At 36.2% G+C, this 14892-nt stretch overlaps 1 protein-coding gene across 5 annotated transcripts in view; it reads left to right on the top strand.

Annotated features, from left to right (window-relative positions):
* TMC1 (transmembrane channel like 1) overlaps positions 1–14892 on the top strand; it is a 387623-nt gene that overhangs the window by 3204 nt on the left and 369527 nt on the right. For all 5 annotated transcript variants that reach the window (XM_067744162.1, XM_067744161.1, XM_067744158.1 and 2 more), the window contains exon 2: positions 8973–9156. The gene's annotated coding sequence lies outside the window, so the exon portion shown is untranslated. The remainder of the gene's footprint in view (positions 1–8972; positions 9157–14892) is intronic.

The following is a 14892-nucleotide window of genomic DNA, read 5'->3' as shown; positions in this document are numbered from 1 at the left end:
AGAATCTTCAAATAAATGGCATGGATGGCTTACCTAATTAGAGAAGACTTTTAGACACAATCCAGATATTTTCATCATAACCATAAACAATTTTTACGACTATTTAAATGAACAAAAGCCTTTATTACTTATGTACATTAAGAACTTAAGGTGAAGGAAATCGATGAATATCTATGTGTGTGTGTGTGTGTATATATATATATATATATATATATATATATATGTATTGCTGTGGATATCACCTTTGTAAGACACAAGGTACTTTGGTCTCAAGAACTTTAGGAAATCTTTGTGACTGAACAAACAATCTAGGTATAGATGTTAAGTATGTGATTTGAATCTCAGTAGTTGTATGTGGGGTTGGCTCTGAAACAACACTTTGGAGCATGTCATAACTTGGGTTCATAGGTGGTGGGTGGGCCAGAAAGACAGTCAGGAATGGGGTCAGTGATTTGGCAAGTGCCCCACAGCAACTAGAATGGTACAGAGCTGGGGCAGTGGCAGTTGGCACTAAGGCCCTAGCTGTCAGGCAACAGAAAAAGATCACAGAAAGCAGGTAGATACCATCAGGGTGGTCAGGATTCAGTCAGAAAACTGGTAAGAGAGAAATGGGTAGGGTGGGCCCTTGTCCTGGAAGAATGTAAGTTGTAGAAGGAGAGTTTGTGTAACATTTTTTCATTTACAGTGTATATTCGAATACATTAATTCAATGAACTCTTACAACAGCCCATTGAGATAGGTATTATCATCTCTCCTTTTGCAGAGGAGTTGACTGAGGCTCAGGGCAAACTCGTGTCCTGTCCAATGTCATACATCTAGTAAGAGTCAGAGCTGGGAATTTAACTCTAGCCTTCTGTCCCGTGGTTCAATGTTCTGCTGCTCTCCAGGAGCATTTCCTCTTTTAATTTACATCATAATTATATTTCCTGTTATAGTGTGAACCACACTTGTATATCTTGTATATCACTCATCTCACCCAAAACTGTGACCTTAATAGAAACTCTGATTAGATAGTTTCTTCCAACCTAAGAGGCAATTCCTAAGTCTCATTTGCCGGTTCTAACCTCTCTATCCAACTTCTAAATGTGGCATTCCTTAAGTCTAGCACCCAAGCACTCTTTGTTTCTCTACTGCACATACTCTCAGAGTGATTTCACTCACTTCCATAGATGTAAATGCTATCACCTGGTGCAATGGTTCTGCTAGAAAGAAGTAGGTGCTGATACTCCAGGTCCACTTGTGGCTTCTCTTCTAGTCCAGCTCTTCCTTTCAAAAAGACTTCTCTCCCCCCATTTTTTTCTGGCTTAGAGGTTAAGAAGCATGCTTCTTTTTGAGAAGCCTTCAGGAGTAGAGTATGAAATAAAGGATTCATGCAATAGGAGTTAGATTCAACCAGATGACTTCTTCAGCCCCTGGCAATTATAAGACCCCATGATTTCTTTGAGTGCATATTTAAATGAGTAAATTTCTGTTCATTAACTGTTTTTAAAAACTTTATTCTTTTGTAATCACTTGACCTTATAGTTAAGGTAGAATTTTAAAAAAGGATAAAAAGCCAGAAATTCATAATAAATTATTTAAAAAAATGAAAACCAGTACAACAGTGTAACTGCATAAGGATTAAAGGAACTATATAAGTTTCAGGCAAATATATTTAGTATTTATTTTGTGCTTACTTTGTGCTTTTATGTACCTTATTTCTAATTTTTACAATAATCCTTTGAAGTAGTGATGATTATGCTTTTTGACAGAGGTAGGGCAGAGGTACAAGGAGATAAGTAATATATATCAAATCATATAGTTGTTATTGAAGAGTGATGTCAAACCCAGGTCAGTCTTTGAGGCTCAAGTCCTTTCCAATGCAGTAATACCTTTCCTAAACTAGTCATAGTTACAAACTTTTAGAGGGTCCTCTTCAGCTGTCCACCCAGCACAGAAGTCTTCTAGACAGCATCTTCAGCATTCAGGTTATGCGCTGATAACGCTAATGCTATGAAAGGATGTGCTCACACAGTAACCCATCCCAACCTCCCTAAAATCGTGATACAAGATTTAATCCAGATAATTACCATTATCTAGTTTGCAAAGACCTCAGAAAAACATAACTTTAGTCTTCCATTTAAATGTATTCTATGACTATTAGGATGCCATTGGTTAAAAACAGCCATCATTTTTTTTAGAACTTACTGCTAAACATATTCAACAGGGTGGCTATTTCTTTCAATTTGTACTTGGGTATAATTCTGTGGTCTCTTTACTATTGTCAACTCTCATTATCGGTTAGTGGATTATATGCCATACACCTCATCTGCAGTAACTTGGATGCTTTGCCATTTACAGCAAATTTGTTTTCCTATGTTGGAGGTATGTTGAGGATGAAGGAAAAAGAAGAAGGAGAAAATAACAAAAGAATTTTGGGGTGGAAATCTATTCTACATCTGTTTTATTATGCTATTTAAAAAAATTACAAAGTATTAATAGTATATGAATATATTCTCTTTGGAGGATAAATTTCAAGCAGCACACGATTTTAACATAAGAATGAGTCTCCTGTTCAAGCAACCCCCAACCCATTCTCCTCTTCCCAAAGATAATCCTTAGGTACTTATGTGTCTATACTTTCAAACCTTATTTTATGCATTCATGTACTTATATTTATATATAGAAAGAGACAGACGTCTTTGTGATTTGTTTACATACATGGAATTGTGCTGTATATATTGTTCTGCAACAGTATACTTTGGGGATCTTTTCCATATCAGTGAATAAATATTGACCTTATTTATTTTAACAAATTCAATTAACAAAATTTGAGTATGGATGTAACATAATTTATGTTAATCATTATCCTACTGGTGGATGGTCAGATTTGCATTTCTAAACTATGATAAACAATGTTGATAAGAGCAGTAACTTATTCTGAAAATGCCATGTATTAATACCAATTGTTTGCATTTAAAAAAATATTTTTCATATGGCCTTTGACCTTGCTCAAATGTCAGTCCTTGTGGGTAGAATTACTTTTTAAGAAAGCAGATAAATCTTAACTGACTTTACTAACCGTAACCTCTCCTTCTTTCCTTCCTTCCCTCCTTCCTCCCTCCCTCCCTCCCTCCCTCCTTTCTTCCCTACCGCCTTCCCTTCCTTCTTTCCTTTCTTTCTTCCTTCCTTCTTTCCTTTCTTCCTTCCTTCCTCTCTCTTTCTTTTTTCACTTTTTCACTTTTGAAAAGATAATACGCATAAGATGGTTAAGATTCACTAGGAGAGAATCAACTACAGTGTGAAGTCCTGCATCATTTCTCTCCCATCCAGAAACTAATGACCATGATGACAGTAGGTAACATTTGTTAGGCACTGATTAAATGCCAAGCTTTGCTGTAAGCACTTTATACATATTAATGTTAACTTAATTATTTCTCATAGAAGAATTAGGAAGTAGGCACAATTATTATCCCCATTTTGCTAATGTGGAAATTGTCAGAGGTTACCCTGGTACTGGACAAATGAGAGGACTTCTACATGGTGTTCCTCAAAGGCCTGGACAGTGAGGCCTTACCCTGGGTGTGGTAAAAGGGAGCAGTGCAACTCCACCAAGGCCCACTGTCCACAGCTCCTAGTCAAGAGCTGCTTCATACTTTGTGGGCATCCAACTTAGGGGGAGCATCTCCTCTGCTTCACCTGGGACTTTCCCAGTTTTAGCACTAGAAGTCCCAGGTCCCTGTCAATCCCTCAGTTGTGGGCAATCCTAGATGGTTGGTCACCCTAGTCCAAGTACTATTTATTTTGAGGAAAGGTGAGGGAGATCATACCTGGAGCAGGTGAGTGGATGACCTGCCTCATGGTCACCAAGGACTTTGGCAGGACCTTCATTGTGAACTACTGGCAGTGAATAAATATCTTTTCATAAATCCAGCTGTATAAATGGTAAGGTCAGAGCTGCTGACTTACCCTATCCACAGGGTCAGTACCTTTCCCTGTGAGACAGGAAAAGGTAAAAAGGATAAGAGGCCTACCACTTGGCTTGCATTCTAATATATCAGGGCACAAAGGATGCTGATGAGGAACCAAACCAAACAAACTCTCTGACAGCAAAAGTTCCTATCCTTTTTGACTTTTAATGTCATGCAGTTTAAATGTAATGTCCTGCTTCTACTCATAATAGGCCTACAAAATATTCTACTCTTCCTTGTTTCACCTGCAGTCAACAGTCTAAGTTACTTCATTATCTATGTTGCACAGATTTATGGCTTTTTTTGGTGTGTGGTCTGGAATTAGCTTCCTTACAACAAAGATGAAATGTCCCTTTAAGAAAAAATCTAAAAGCAAAGATTGCATTTTTTTCTTGAACAGTCTGGCAATCTTGATATATTTAGAGTTGCAAATAGAATGACTTTTTTGCTGTTATTAATTCAGTCACAAATTGCAAAGGGGATTAGAAAACCAGGAAATCAGTCATGTTTCTTGGCGGATGGTGGGTCCCAAGAGAGGGAATGATGAGACTATGGCTATCCTTACAAAAAGAAACACAAGACAAAGCCTGCCATAAAACCTCATTTGAAAATTGCTCCTCTTAAGAAATTATGCTAAAAGTGGCCTGCTCCTAGAAATACAAGTAAAAGAGTCAACCAATTTTTACCTCATAATATCAGTTTAGCTCTGGAATTGTGCTTAATGCAGCTCTAAGTGGCTGAGGGAGTGACATCATTGACCAAAACTACACTTGACAGAATTCTGTGAAGCTCAGAGCTACAGTGTAAGGCCATTGATTTTGCAACAGTTTGTTTCTTTTCTGATCTAAAAGTGATTTCTATTTCTATGCCAGGGGATCTTATCTATTAATGTTGTTCATTCTGCACTAGTCATCATTTTCCTTGGAACATGCCATCCTATGTAATCTGAGCAATAAGAACATCAGAAACTGACTGGTGGGAGATGTGGCCCTGAAAACACTGAAGGCACTTTGTCCCCAAGGCAGGGGTCACTAGGGAGGGAGAAGATGTTCTGGACTCTAATCAGACAAATACATTACAAAATTTCCACCTCAGACTTTCTCATGGAAGAACTAAGAAATTATATATACTCTTTGATTTGTTCTTATTATTAAAACAATGGACTTTCTGAGTCTCTCCAACACATGTTTATTGACCACCCACTCCATAACTTGCAGCTGGCACCTGCAGAGCAACATTGAGGGTGATCTGGCCTCTTCCCCCGAGGAGCTGATATCCTCCTGACCTCATCGTCTACTGCTGTCACTCTTCATTGCTTTGCTTCTGTCACTATGGCTTCCTCGCTCTTCCTCAAACATGCCAAGCACTCGGTTGCTTCAGCGCTTTTCTACTTACTGTTTCTTCCACCTGAATAGCTCTTGTTCCAGATATTTCACTTTATTGACTCCCCGATTAAAGATCACCCTCACAAGGGAGGCCTTTCCCAACTCACCACATAAAAGAGCACACACACACACACACGCACACGCACACGTGTATACCCTTTTACTATCCCTTATCCTATTTTACTTTTCTTCATATCCATTTTCTATCACATCAAACATATATTACTTTTATTTATGTCTTTATTAAGTGTCTTCCCCCCACTATCTTTTAAGCTCCATGAGAGCACAGAATTAGTCTCTTTTGTTTCCTGCTATATCCCTTGCGCTAAGAACAGTGCCTGGCACCTCGTAAATATTCAGTGAATAATTGTGGGAAGAACGAATGAGTGAAGCGATCAAGTAGACTGCTCTATTATTCACACTCAGTAGGTTGGTCTAACTCAGTGTTTTTATTCTCCTAAATCTTGAAGATCATGCCTCAAATTCTAAGTTACCTCAGAAATCTTTAAGGTCAACTGTTTTATTCTGTGTCCAGTCTAAGGCTTTGGGCCCGAGGGAGGATAAATAATCAGGTCTCACCTCTTTTCCTGTCTCCTTCAACTACAACTCTGCTTTTAGCAGTTGTATATAGTGGACTTCAACAAAAGATTTCTTGTAAAGATAGGATTTCTCGAGCTAAAATACAATAAGCAAACAAAAAGCAGAAAAAGAAAACTACTATTTGAGGGAATTGGGATGAGGGATGTTAATCCTTTGCTTTAACACTTCTATCAGCATTACTCAGGGACCCTGAAGAAAGATCTGAACTAGGTGAGTGAGTCGGTGCTGGAGTCTTGTGAAAGCTCAGCTTACGACAAGACAGAACCTGGAGGGGGCCTTGAAACAAAGCTGGAGTTTAATGTTTTAACTATTTTAGAATAACCTTTAAAGGTAATATGATGTTAGGAAATTTTCATCTGGATCACTTTATATTTCAGTGTTAGAGAAGTCGAATCAAACGCGTCTTTGTTAACATATGCAAGATGTTTTCCTGAAAAATCCTTATTTTGAGAGATCAAATTTGCATCGTTAGCAGGGAAGCTATTAGAAAAACAAGAGCACCTAAGACTTAAACAATAAAAAATTGTATGGATTCTTACCAGTTGTCCACTCTTGACTGTTGAAATGAACAGCTGTGAGCTTTGTGCTTCCAGTTTTCACATGGCCCACATGTCCTTGGCGGAATCCTACAGTTGTCATTTAAACAAACATATCTTTGTCATGTTGGAACAGGCATCTGATTTCATTCTGCTGGAGAGATGTGATCTGGGTCTGCAGTAGGCAATTGGAAGCAGGTAGTACAGTTCAGAACACTGTAGGGACTAAGGTTCTCCCTGTCCTTGGCATGTAGTGTTAGTGCCCACGGAGAGGAATGAATGCCCCAGGCACCTATTTGGCAGCGCTCTGTGCCTAGGACAGTGCTCAGTACCATGGGGGAATTTTAAAGAAATTTGAGATCATCTCCGTAATCCTGTTCCCGCTGCCTTCGTGGCAGAGTCAAACTTTCTAGAAGAGAAGAAGCCTGCTCATTGATTTTCGATTACTTGGCTAAACGCTGGCTTCTAAAGCCAACTCTGTCTCAGCAGTTCCTTTGTTCTTCAGGAGCTGCCCTACTGCCTTCAGTATCCTCTCGCTTTAGTGTATTTTGCACACAACTTCAAAACATCAGTCTTCCTACAAGGGAAGTAGATTTGAAGCAGATTGAATTTGAAATCATATAAGACCTGGGCCTATGTCTTGTTTAAAGATTATTCTACTGACAAGTAGTAGTAACACCTCCACTATAGAATTGTGGCGGGGATCAAATGAGATCATGTATGTAAAAGCAACTTGTAAAGAATAAAGATCAAGGGACTTCCCTGGTGGTCCAGTGGTTAAGACTCTGTGCTTCCCCTGCAGGGGGTTCGGGTTTGACCCTTGGTCTGGGAAATAAGATCCCGCATGCTGTGTGGCATGGTCTTAAAATAAAATAAAATAAAATAAAGATCAATACAAAAGTAAAATATTATTAGTATTAAGCTCTATTTTATTACGTATCCCCTTGATAATGAAAACCTTCCAAGGTTACTTATTGCCTATGGAATAAAGTCCACATGCATTAACCTGTTATAAGAGGCCCTCTCCTTTATGCTCTATTCTTCATATCTTCTATACAGAACCCATTCTTCAGGCAATCCAAGCTTTTCACAGTTCCCAGAACAAAGCATTACTTTCCTATATCTGTTACCTTTGTGAACTTAGTTCCCTTTTCTTGGAATGTTCCTCTACTTATTTTAGCCAATTGAAAGCCTACTTTTTTTTTTTTCTTAAAAAATTTTTTTTTCTCTCTTTTCATGAAGCTTTTATCCTATGTTTTCTTCTAAGAGATATGTAGTTTTAGGTCTTATATTTATGTCTTTGAACCATTTCAATTTTTGTATATGGTATAATAAGGGTCAACTCTCTTCTTTGGGATGTACGTATACAGTTTTCCCAGCAGCATTTATTGAAAAGACTATTATTTCTCCTGCTCCATTTTAAAATAAGCAAGTATATGTATTTATTTATACATTCCCCTTTCCTAAATGGTAGCATACTAATGCATATCTTCACCTAGCTTTTGTCATTTAACAACATATTCTGGAGATCATGTACTAGAGACCTTCACTCTCACCCCCTTTCTTTTAATTGGTGGTATGATATTCCATTTTTTTGGGTGGACCATGTTTTATTCAACAAGTTTCCTATTGATGGACATTTGGGTTTTTTCCAGTTTTTGATATTATGCATAGGGCTGCAGTGAATAGACTTGTGCATATGTCTTTTCATTTTTTGATAGTGAATCTTTCCAGGAGGTGGGATTGCTGAGTCTAAGCAATACAAGATAAAGTTATGCCTAATTTTGTTAAATATTGCCAAGTTCTTTGCCATAAGGTTTGTACCATCTTACATTCTCAACACCAATGTTTGTGAGACCCTGTTTCTCGACATTGTTTCTAGTAGTGTATATTGTCACACTTTTGGAATTTTGTGACTCTCATAGGTGGGAAATGAAATATCACCCACTAATTTTTTAAGGCTGAAGTACCATTTCTTATTAGTTTGCAGCAGGCATATGTAACTTGTTATACCCAATACTGTACTATGGGTATAAGGGTACATACATGATCTCCCCTACAAACAGGAAGCTTTCTGAATGAGTGAAAGTAGTGGGTCTAATTGATGTTTTAAAAAAAAAATGTTTCAAGGGCTTGGAATATTGTTGGCATTCATTGTATGTTTGCTGAAGGACAGGGTAAGTGAATAAACTCAGAATTAGGAACTTGTTTTTATATACCATTTTTAGAGTCTATAATTATGTTTACAATCATCTCCAGTGGGCATTTATCTATGTGGTGGAACCCATGGAAAATTCAGGTGATTTTTGAGTGATTTTTTTTTTTTTCCTTGTCTGAGAAAAGATGTTCACAGAGATGTAGACCTTTTTTTTCCCCTGAAAGATTCTGTTGAGTTCTGCACAAAACCTCCCTTGGAGAATATGGTCATTTGGAAAGTGTATTTTATTTTCTATTTACATTGCAATTTATAAAGTTCCTTCATGTCTATTGTTTGTTTTCAGCCTCACAACAGTGGTGAGACAGACACATGTCTGTTTATGGAAGAGAAATTTGTGACTCAGAAAAGTTCAGTAACTCGATCAAAGTTACTGAGACAACAGAAGCAGAGCCAGGCCTCAAACCCAGGTCTTCTGATGCCAAAGCCAGCATTCTTTCTTGTACACCACAGCTGCCATCTGGAACTTGGTAAGAGTTTTATAATTTTCTTCTGTTGTTTTTCTTTAGATAGGAACAGCTTTGAATTTTAAAAATAAAGTCACTGAGGTCATTTTTCCTTTTAATATTTATAATGTGATATCTTGTGTATGTAATATGATAAAGGAAGAAGTGTCATATAAGGCTCTATGTGTGTACCTCTCCTAAGATGCTCTTGTCCTGGAATTGTGTAATCGAGGCTCAGAGAATGCATTCATTGCTGGGTGTCATGCCACTGATATAGTCATAGGAAACATACTGTGAAGATAAAAGCCACCTGTCTTTAAAATATTTTTTTAATTCATAAGGGCAGTTTCTAGTTCACGACGTCAAGGCGAGCACATTTATTTATTCCTCTCTCACAGAAATAATTTAAAATAGTATTAGAAGAATAAAAAAGATTTGTAGTCCACAGAGATGGGGAGAATTATAAGTGGTCATGAGTAGATGAGAAGAAGGTAAACATGCTTTATTAAGTTTATAGTGGAGCAGAGAGGAAGAAGAGGAGAAAACAACACCCTAGGATATGAGAGAAGTGGACTGCAAGGATAGAAGTCACTAAGCTGCTCTGAAGAACCCTGGAGAAGCTTTGGACTCAGAACTGGAAATCAGTTCGAGATGTCTAATAGCCAACTAGTAGGTATTCTAGAAAGACAAAGCACTCATGGTAGAGGGAAGGAATTGTTAAAAAAAATAACATCTCCAGAGCTAAAGGGAGATTTTTAGTATATGTGCTGCCGAAGCGAGCACTAAAGGGAGATTTTTAAATTCAAACAGTCCATAAAAGCCAAGTCAGATAAATTTTTAAAAGGCCCGTATTTAGAGATATCATTGTGAAATCTCAGAACACTAAAGATTTAAAGTGGGAATTTACATCTATGAACCTTTACTTGAGGGTGTACTCCAGTAAAAAAAAAGGGTGAAAACCAAGAGAGGGGAAGATGTGGGATTGTTTAATAAATCATTTAACCTTACCCCACAAGAGGTCTGGCCTTTGCCACCAGCTTTCGGGAAGTAATCTCTAAACTTCTGGAATGTCATGCCTGATGGGGTGTTATTGTCTTCCTGGGGGCTTTGGGGCAGCCAAACTGTAATGGATGTGATTCAAGGTTGGGACTTTGAGTCACACCTTGAGGGCCTGGAGACTGGAGATTAAAATTGAGACTGGAGATTAAAATTGACCTTGAGGGCAGTCAATCATGCCTATGTAATGGCGCCTGAGTAAAAACTAAATACTGAGGCTCTAATGAACTTCCCTGGTTGGCAAGCATCTGTGCTTATTGTCAAAAATCAGTACTGGAGAAGTAATGTGTCTTGACTCTATGGGGAAAGGACAATGGAAGCTCTGCACTGGGTATGTCCCCAGACTCTACTCTATGTATTTCCTCCCTTGGCTGACTTTAATCTGTATTCTTTCTCTGCAATAACTCTCAACCATGAATATGATAGCTTTCAGTGAGTTCTGTGAGTCCTCCTAGTGAATTATCAAAACTGAGCATGATTTGGAGAACCCCTCAAACTTGCAACCGATGTCACATGTGAGGGTGGTCCTGTGTGGGTTGTGCTCCCTCTAACCTTGCAGTTGGTCTACCTCTTCTCAAGCATATATTATACAAAAAAAACTTGTTTAGGAGAATAATGAAACAATATTCAAGGATGACAGTTATATAGTAGGCCAAGGAAGAAAACTGGTCTACTTTAGGACAGAGATTGGCAGGCCTCCAGAAAAATGTTTTCAAGGAAAAGAAAAGAATCGCTTTCAAATAATAGCAGCTGCTAATGATAAGTTGCAAGATATTAGGATATGGTGGGAAAAGCCTATGAATCTTAAGAAGGTAAAAAAGAATAACCAGAAACTCTAACTAGATCAAAACACTTTACCAGAACATCATGTTCCAAATATAAAACAATTTAACACATGATTATTTTTTCAGCAATTGGTAAACTGTAAGAGAGGAGACTCTAATCTTGGCACTAGTGTATTTTCCTTTGAGTGGCACAAGGATTGTGACATCAGCAGTATAGACAAGAGAATGTAATTTTTAGCACTTTCTAGCTCTATGATGAATAATGTAATGGTTATAATAATATAAAATTTGTTTATTGAGTCATGAAAATTATGTTTGTAAATACAGAAGTGAATTGTAGACATAAAATGGTCATGCCATTTGGTTAATGGCACTAGGCAGCATTTATGTAATAATTAATGACAAATTCGTGACTAGTAAATATAAAATAAAATGTTCTTTGTAGTAAAAAAAGATTTTTTTATTGGTTATCAGCTTTTAAAATAAACTTATGCACAAAGCATGGAGGAGTTAATCTTGATTAACAACAGAATATAAACACTTGGCTTTGATGATGTTAAAGTAAAGCTCTAGCTGACAGATGTTGGCAGATGAAAGGTAGGCACAGGAAGGGGAAGCAACTGTAAAGGTACGCACATCCTCATTTTACACAGTAAGGAGTCGAGAGAATCTGTTGAAAATTAACGAAAAAATTAAACATTGATGACGTTGCTGAGCATTGGAAAAGAGGATGCTCTATCTGGGAAAAAAAACCAACTTAAGCCACTCACACTGTATACAAAAATATCAATTCTAGGTAAATTGTAGATCCTTTAGCTATGAAAGGCAAAACAATAAAGCTTTAGAAGATAATATAGAAGAATAGATTCATGATCTCAACGTGAGAGAATGATTTTTAACCATATTGGATATTAAGAAGCACCAACCTTAAAGGTAAGGATTGATTAATTTGATTACAGTAAAATTAAGAATATTAAAAATAATTAAAATAGTAAAAAGGCAAGCTGCAGGTTAGGAGATATCTGGAACACATATAATTAACAAAGTGCCTATATCCAGAGTATATGAAGAACTCATACAACGCAGTAAGAAAATACAATTCAGTAGAAAAATGGGCAAATAGACTCAACAGCCACTTTAAAACAGGAAATATCTAATAGGTCAAGAAACATATGATAAGGTGCCCAATCTCATTAGTCATCAGAGAAATGCAAATTAAAAATGAAAAGAGATGCTCCTACATATGCATCAGAATGGCTGAAATTAAAAAGACAAAATAGTGAGGATTGCCAAGGAAGTAGAGCACCTGGAATTCTCATACAACTGCTGGTGGGAATGGAAACTAGTTTAACCAATTTAGAAAGTAGTTTGACTTTATTTAAACATACTGTACTTGTGACCTAGCAATTCCTCTCTTAGGTGTACATCCAACTGAAATCTATGCCCATGTGTACCAGAAGACATGTATAAGAAAGTTTATAGCAGCTTTATTCATATGCTTCAACATAGGAACAAGCTAAATGTCCATCAACAGGAGAATGTATTAATAAATTGTGGTATAATTATACAATGGAATACTATAAGGCAATGAAAATGAACTACAACTGAATGCTACAATATAAATGAATCTTATAAACATTATATTGAGCTAGAAAAGGCTAATGTAAAAGAATATATAATGCATAATTCCATTTATTTAAAACTCAAAAACAGGCCAGACTGTAATGTTGAGCGATGTATTCTTAGCAAAAATGTAAAGCACCAAAACAAGGAAGTGAACACCAAAACAATCAGGAGAGAGTTACATTTAAGGAAAAGGGAGCAGGCTGTGACATAGAAAGTATGGAGGGAGCTTCTTGGGGCTGGTATTGCTCTTCTTGATCTGAGTAGCCAATGGATGTTTGCTTCAGAATACATCTATGCTTTATGACTTTCTGAATGTGTGACATATTTTACACACCAAACCAAAAAAAAAGCCAAAACAATTTAAATAAAAACAAATTCATGGTATAAGGAAATTATTTAAATTTTAAGATAATGAATAGTGAAACTAAAAATAGTGATATAATCCTGAAAATTGAGAGGTGTGGAGTCTTGTAATGAGCTCAGTTCTCCTCTGCAGTTATAGGAAGTTAATAAGAAAATCTCCAAATTGATAAACATACTATTTAGAAATAAGAACAAAAACAAACTGTAAAAGTATTGTTTTCCATTTTGTATTTTCCATTTAAAAATAATGGATTATTTTATGCTTATGTTTATTAATTTTTTAACCAAAATCCATCACATTATATTTACATTCTTATATTTTAAAAACATCTATATGACTGGACACCGAGATTATAAACAAATACATTTATTGACTGAGTTAACTTAATTTGAGGAATTTTAATTTTTGAGTGAGTTATTTTATATTACCCTATATATTGATTAAAATTATTTTATGTATTCAATAAAATATTGTCAAAAATCCTTTCTTTTCTCTGTGTTACTTTTCATATAACTTGTGAGAATGTTGAGGATAGAAATAATGAGACAAGGATTTTTTGTTTTCATAGCCAAATCTCACTTTTTGTACAGTTATTTAGGACTGTGATAGAAGAGTTAAGTTTGTATTTGTAAGATGACTTTTTATCTTTCCTGACTTCATTGCATTTTAAAGGCATCTGTATTAATAAATAACCATATCTGATGGCTTTCATAAACAGCTATCACCACCATCACCAACCAAAAACACAAAGAAAATGTCTACACCTCTACAAAAACCCAGCATTATGGATGCTTCTAAGAAGCAACCTAAGGAAACAATGTCCTCATTACCTATCATTTCAGGGGTGTTGCAGTGTATTTGGGTGGAAGCACAGCTTTTAATATCAAACATTCTCATTTTATCCTAGAACTTTTTAACAGTGAAGACAAGACAATTATAGATCATTTTAATCATCAGCTTAAGTGTATTTTGAGTTTACTGATAAACCATGCAAGAAAAAAGTTGCTTTTAATATAGGGAATGTATTTATTTTTTAATTCTTTGTTTGTATTTACTTTTTTTGGATTAGTTTTTATTAAAAAGAAGTAGAGTTAGTCTGAAAAAAGTATGTAAAATATTCTTTCCAAAAATGCCTTATTAATAAAAGCTTTTCAAAAAGTAGTATAAAATAGATAAGTATTCTTCCAATATTAAAAGAAATTTGCAAGTTGTGGTTTTACTCTATTAAATTAACGTCTAAAAATATGCATTAAATTCCAAGACCCTTGGACAGTAATACCATAACATTTATGATGAAATCAGAAATTTTAATAAAGGGGAAAAAAACCTTTGGTCCAACGCAGTAGCTCTTTTTGCTAGCTAATGTAGAACTGATTGTTGTGAGGAATCTGTTGTCTCACGGCAGTTAAAGAGCATATTTATTATTCTTGTAAGTTTTCTTTTTATATTTTATTGTGTGCTTTACACTTGCTTTTTAGGCACGCATGTTGAGATATCTGGCTTCCTTTGCCTTTGGATTTTGGAACTATTTTGGCCTCGTTTCAATTGTAAGCTATCCATCTGATCGTAATGTGTCAGTACTTTTGAATATTTACAATAAAAAGAATAAGGACACTCACTGCACTCATTTATGACATGGATGGGAGCCATCCAAATGCCCACTCTCGTTTCTGGTCACCTTGCCTCTGGTTTTCTGTTGTGTTTCAGCTTGGGGAGCTCACCTCTGTCCTTGTTCAAAATTTTAATCCACATTTCCAAATGCACCTATGCTAAAAGCATTGATTAGGTCTTCTTTCTCTTAGAAGGTTGCACTTCATGTAAGGGATTTAGAAGATAACTAGTTCTAGGCATAAAGGTCAACCAATCTGTTTTTAAAACAGGGTTGACAAATAACCAGCTGCAGGCACTAAGTTCAGCCTACAAGTGTGT

This window comes from Pseudorca crassidens, chromosome 7 (assembly GCF_039906515.1).
Source record: "Pseudorca crassidens isolate mPseCra1 chromosome 7, mPseCra1.hap1, whole genome shotgun sequence".
Taxonomy (NCBI): domain Eukaryota; kingdom Metazoa; phylum Chordata; class Mammalia; order Artiodactyla; family Delphinidae; genus Pseudorca; species Pseudorca crassidens.
This window is presented reverse-complemented; position numbering and strand designations above follow the sequence as displayed.